Source organism: Trematomus bernacchii, unplaced genomic scaffold, assembly GCF_902827165.1.
Source record: "Trematomus bernacchii unplaced genomic scaffold, fTreBer1.1, whole genome shotgun sequence".
Taxonomy (NCBI): domain Eukaryota; kingdom Metazoa; phylum Chordata; class Actinopteri; order Perciformes; family Nototheniidae; genus Trematomus; species Trematomus bernacchii.
In genome coordinates this window covers 15,596,451-15,602,690 of record NW_022987714.1, presented here as the reverse complement: position 1 = coordinate 15,602,690, position 6,240 = coordinate 15,596,451, and positions in this window count along the sequence as shown.

The window sequence follows — 6,240 nt, the reverse complement described above, 5'->3', positions numbered from 1 at the left end:
ATCTGATACAGACTGATCCAGATTTGAACACTTCTATGTCATCACAGAAGTGGCGCTACGGCTATTGGGCCAACTCTCCACCTATCAGGGGAATGTGGGGTTGGGCCACGGCCGGCCATTGCCGCTCGAAAGCGCTGGAGACGCTGTAGTACATAGGCCAGGCCTGTAAGTGGCGCTGTAGTCTGCCACAAAAGCAGCGAAGAAGACTTCCCGCCCATAGTTACCATGGTTACCCTTCTGTTTATTCTCCGCTGTGGCTTTTTTTCTCCCTCCCCGAGGCAAGCGATTGCTACCGGCGCTTTAATTCAATGCAATCCCTCCCCGTCGAGGCAAGCACTGTAATTATCTCCGGTTAGTCCACCAGCAGATGACAAACACCCACCTCTCCGCCTCTTCCAAGGAACGAGGGGACCGCGCGGCAGAGTTTCAGTTTCAGTTTCTTTCGCCGGTCAAGATGTCCGTTAAAGTTTAAATCTTCCGGACAAAATTAGAAAAGTGCCGGTCAAAGGTCTTCTTTGTTATTTATTGAGCTTTAAAACAAATGAATAACGACTCTATATAATAAAACACGGAGGACGGAGATCTCTTTTTCTCCCCCTCTTCTGACAGCCCAGCAGCTGATCAGAGCACGGCTACCCTCTCCTGCAGGGGGGCGTAGACAGCAAACAGCACATAGAGCGAAATGAGGCATGGCTAAAATGCATGATCTGTTTGGTATTTCGAAAACAGAAACGTCTAAATATACCTTATATAGGTATGGCCCTACAATATATCATTTAAATATACAGTAGCATGATAGGTCCACTTTAAGTAATCGGTGACTCATCTTAGCTTTGAATAAAGGGTAACAATAATGTGCAGATGATGAACTGGGCAAAGATGTGAGTGTACTAATGGCACATTTCCACTACACGGTCGGCCTCGGTACGGCTCGGTACGGCTTGGCCTTAACAGGGCCGACTCACTTCATGCTGCGCTTCCATTACAGTTTAGGAACTGGGGTAGTTACTATAGTAACGCAGTGTAAGCGGAGCCGTGACGTCATCTTCAATGAGAACTCCAGAAACACAACACAGCCGTTAGCTGTTAGCACTCAGAGCTCACAGCTCCTTATATATGTTCAGAAACTCGACAAAAGTTAAACAAGTACACACCACAGACTGCCTGTGTCATGGTGAATACAGTCGCTGCTTTATTTATGTCTGTATAGGCCGTTGTTGTGAGTGTGGACGGTCGGAGCATATACTGCATTAGCTTAGCCAATCTCCATCTAGAAAAACACGCATTTTAAAAGGTTTTTCGCCTGCCGTCTGTCTGCAGACTTGACAAAGCATTAATTCATGGTTTTTACTAACCGGTATCAGTATGTTGTTACTTCGGCATCATTTTGAAACGTGTATTACAATTAAATCACGGTCAAATATGTCCATCTTGTTGTAGTTGTAGCCCCCTTGCCAGCGCTCCTCTCTCTAGTTTAGCATACTCAGCCCGACTCAGCCCTGTTTGTTGGCCTCGATAGAACCACAATTTTCTCGGGCCAGAAAAGACGTGAAAAAGTGGCCCCGGGCCGGGCCGGGCCGGAACTAGGCCTAGTGGAAGCGCAACCAAAAACGGGCACGGCACGGCACGCTTAAAGCGAGCTCCGCGCTGTAGTGGAACTGCGCCATTAAGTGGTTATAGTTTTGGTTAACTGGGGGAGTGAGGGAGAGGGTTTTAAGAGCAGTTTTTTGCACTACCATACCCTCCGAGGAATATAATGAGAATAGGCGAGAGATTACCAGACATCTATATATATGTACCAGAAATAAGATATCCGAACTGTGAAGAACCAATGTTTGAACATAGTTTGAGTTAAACCACGGGTGGAAAAAAATCATAGTTTCAAGTAGAGTTGCTCAACAATAATTGGAACATAAATCATGAAACCTGGAAACCAGATTTAGGATAAAGTAATTTCCTGAGTGTCTCTAAAACCTGTAGGTGACATAATCATTTCATTTCATTTCATTTCATTTCAAACCTTTATTTATCCAGGTGTATCCCATTGAGATCATTGATCTCTTTTTCAAGGGAGACCTGCTCAAGTAGGTTCCACATGAAACATAAAAACATAAACAGAACAACAAAAAGGACATCATACAGCATCATTACAGGGATTACAATTTACATAACTATCCACATGAACAGGTACCAACAGCTTCCGATTGAGTAGCATCCAACCGAGCTTTAAAAACATTGAGTGGCACCAGATTGCTCAGTTTCCATTTCAATTGCAGACTATTCCAGGACAGTGGAGCTGCGCATCTAAATGCTATCTTCCCTAAGACAGTCCAAGCAGTTGGCACATTTAATAAAACCACAGCATGCGATCTCAGGCAGTAGCCACTTACAATTCGCCGTGAGATCAGGGAGCAGATGTAGGATGGAAGTTTCCCTAACATGGCTTTGTATATAAAAATGTACCAGTGACTGAGCCTCCGTACAGTTAGCGAAGGCAAACCAGCCCTTGCATACAGGGTACAGTGATGGGTTAATGATTTACAGTTTGTCACAAATCTCAGTGCACTGTGATACGCAGCATCTAACTTGACCAGGCAATGGGCAGGTGCATTCATATAAATCAAATCACCATAGTCCAGCACAGGTAAAAAGGTCACAGTGACTAGCCTTTTCCTGGCCTCATAATGACTTTTGTTGTGTGTTCCAAATATGAGGCGAAGCCTGCGAGCTAGTTCAGGCAGTCAACTCGAGCACTTACAGTATGCTGCATTCATACATAACGCCCCTTGCCGCTCTACAACCAACCAAACAGAGTCTCCTTAATATGCCACTCTATTTAACCTGCCAGATATCTCTCTATGCTTTGCTTGCTGCTGCTATTGCTGCAGCTACTTCCACGTCGCTGCTGCTTGCCTGCCCCACCACCACCCCAGCTTCCACCTGTAGGCTCGGGGGGTTAGTTATTTAATCATCACTCATCGTGCTATGTATATCTGTGATGAGGCCCGAGCCTAGACGCCAAACTCAACTATATGCTGCTTCTAATAAACACGTTAAAGAAACACGTGAGTTGTCTGACTGAACCACTATTGTGGTGGTTACTGATTATAGTATAGCATTCCCTTATTTAAAACGACCATGTTCTCATATATCCCAGTTCATGGATCAATAAATGTAAAAGGAATACCGGTATGTATTTCTATCCTGCATTATTGCTGCAGGGTTGTTTGGGTTTTCCCTTTACGGTACTTCCTGTTATGGTTATACTGGCAGCATAGACAAAGAGTGAAACCTCTCTGATGGCTGATATTTAATCACAAAACATTATAATTCATATAATACATATGTATGGTGAGTTTGTGCTGCTCACTACTAGTCAAAACATAAAAACCTTGAGAAATACTGGGATAATTGTGACATGGTTAGTCGTTTTTATGATCATGTTCTTAATTACGACTCAGCTAAATGTTTTTTTTGTTGTATCTTAACTGGGTCATTGTCTATAATTAAGGTCGGTAGAATGATACCCTCCATATTTGTTGTATCAGCAAATTGCTGTATGTCTTATTTGCCTTAAGTGAGAGCAATGTATGCAACTACCACCTATCAATGCATCATGTACTAGCTTAAGACACCGCACTATGCGTTGGCCTTGAATTATTGGTGCACAATGCACATATGGAAGAAACTTCTCCAGTACTGTCTGAGAAGTTAATCCACATGATAAAAATGCTAATAAGAGAGAATATGGAATAATTATTGGGAACAAATAGTATAAACTGGCACCTGATTCCTTTATTTTGTGATTGATTGTTATAAAAAATGTACAATACGTAGTTATTTTAGCTATACAAGTGAATATATATATATACACTGGGATCAAATCAAAGGTGTTTCTTTTTTAAGTAGACATGTATTTTAAATCATGTATTATATATATGTATTATGAGAAATTATGGCATGAAAAATAAAATGACATTTTTGGCTGAATCAGTTTCTGAAACAATATTATCTGAAAGAAATACCTAATGTAATGGCTAATCTGGTCAAGCAGTAGTGATGTATGAAGGCTTTTCTTGGGTGGATTGCATTTGGATGTGTTTTATTTGTACAGCAAGAGACCGCAGTACTGTAATATCAGGGAGGGCTATAATACGCAGTTTTCAATCTCCCCTGCGCTGATCTGGAACCTGCTGCCAGGTCCCCTTGACCGTCTCATTCATTAGTGCTGCAAAGGCCAGAAAAGTCCTACATCAGCAGTCTCCCTCTTAGACCATTTGTTTTAGTCTTAACATCAAGATGCTAATGGTAGAAGTCTTAAAGGGGGATTTCCATTTAGAGTGAATTCGAAATGTAAAATCTGGATCTGCTCCATACACAATAAAATAGGGAAACTCGTAAGTCACATACCGGTAATTCATTTTTGAGATGCACCAGCATGCTCACTGTATGGGCACAACTCCAAATTGTGCATTCTGTATTCAATAGACCAAATAACCACTGTATACTGTGTTCAGTTGAATAATACTGTTCAGATTAGAATCTAATAAAGGATTAACCCAATATGTGTATTGACAAAATATAATTTATTTTCATACCAATTGTTGGTGCTTTCAAATAAAAACGTTCAAATGACACTTGGTTGCTGGTATTTTCTGTTGTGGATGAGTTCATATTTGTGTTTGTGTGTGAAAGGGAGTGTGAACTGAGAGGTTATGTCCCCAGAAGCAATCAGTTTGGATGTTTTCAAGGAAAAAAAGAGTTTCTCTCAGCGATAATGATGATCAGTGAAGAGGGTGATATGTGCGAAAAGCAAGGAGATAAAAGAGAAACACTCTCACACACCTCACCGACACATCCACTCTCTTTTCCCTCCCTCAATCCTTCACTTTAAGCACACCTCAAACAGACGAAGACGCTGTGAGATTGAGATGAAGTGGAAATGGCTGTTCCGTGCCCAGCTTTTTCTCTGTTACATAATTCATCTACATACAGCCTGTCGAGGTACAGCCCCACTGTGGAGCTGAAATATTAATACAAATGAACCAGGCAGCTCGACAACACAAACACAGCACCTTAACTGGGCTGGTTTGTAGTCGCACACATCAACGCAGATGCCTCACAACTCCGAAAATTGAGTTGTCTACAAAGATATGCGTGTAGGATGCAAATAGCAGGCTCTCTGCTTTGAATGGAAGGAAGTGGTAGAGCAGACACACAGATGAAGACAGACGATAGGAGTGACTAAAGAGAAAAAGAGAGGAGAATGAAGTGTGTTTGAGTCGGCAGTCCCCGCAGGCTGGCGACAGGCCTCATCTGTAATGTAATGTTGATCTATCTATTGTCGCCGTGCCAACTGAGAGCCAGAGCCAGAGCCAGCTATTGATTATTATAGGGTGCAAAGAGAAGCTGAGGAAATAGAGCGGGACAGCTTTGCTGAGTTTACACTCTTAAACACTGTAACACACACAAGCTGTTCTTATGCATGCACTGTCATGTAGGCTACCTGATCTCACACAGTCTGTGAGATAGCAGTGCTACTGTTAGTGAATGTGACTTTTTACAAGTGTACGAAATAGCATCAATAAGGGAATGTCTCCGCTGACTTTCACACGCTGCCTCCAACAGGAGTCGGGTGCCAGCGGTGTGTCAGCATTGTACTGGACCAGCATGCAGAGCGGATCTGGAAAATGACTTCTGCAATTTAGGGGAAAAGTGACAGTTCAAGTTCAACAATGCATCCATATGCATGAGGGTGACACTTGGCTTGGTCTGGATCATCTTAATCATTAGCCTACACTGGGTACGATTAAAGAAACATCAAGCATTATTAAAATAGCTTCAGTTTACCATAGGCTAATCATTTATGTAACAGTCGAAAATCATATATTTTAAAAGCAACCATTCAACATTGTTATTTTTGGACATACAGAATCAACTTGCAATATACAGTAATTGATATGATTCATATAGCATATTTGTGTTACAGTTGCTGATAAAGCCCAAGACTGATAGTTTCCTGGTACTGTTTTGCGGGGACGTGTGAGCATTACAGAATATAGAATGCTAGTAACCAAGAAAGCACAGTTAGGCCTACATACATAGTAATACAAATGTTTCTGTTTGGAAACAAAGCGTATCATATTATTTTATAAGCTTTGGAGTGTTTCCCCTTATTTCAGTCTTTATATTGCCTCCTGGTGCCAGCTACTTACTTAATGTGATTCATTTTCTACTCAT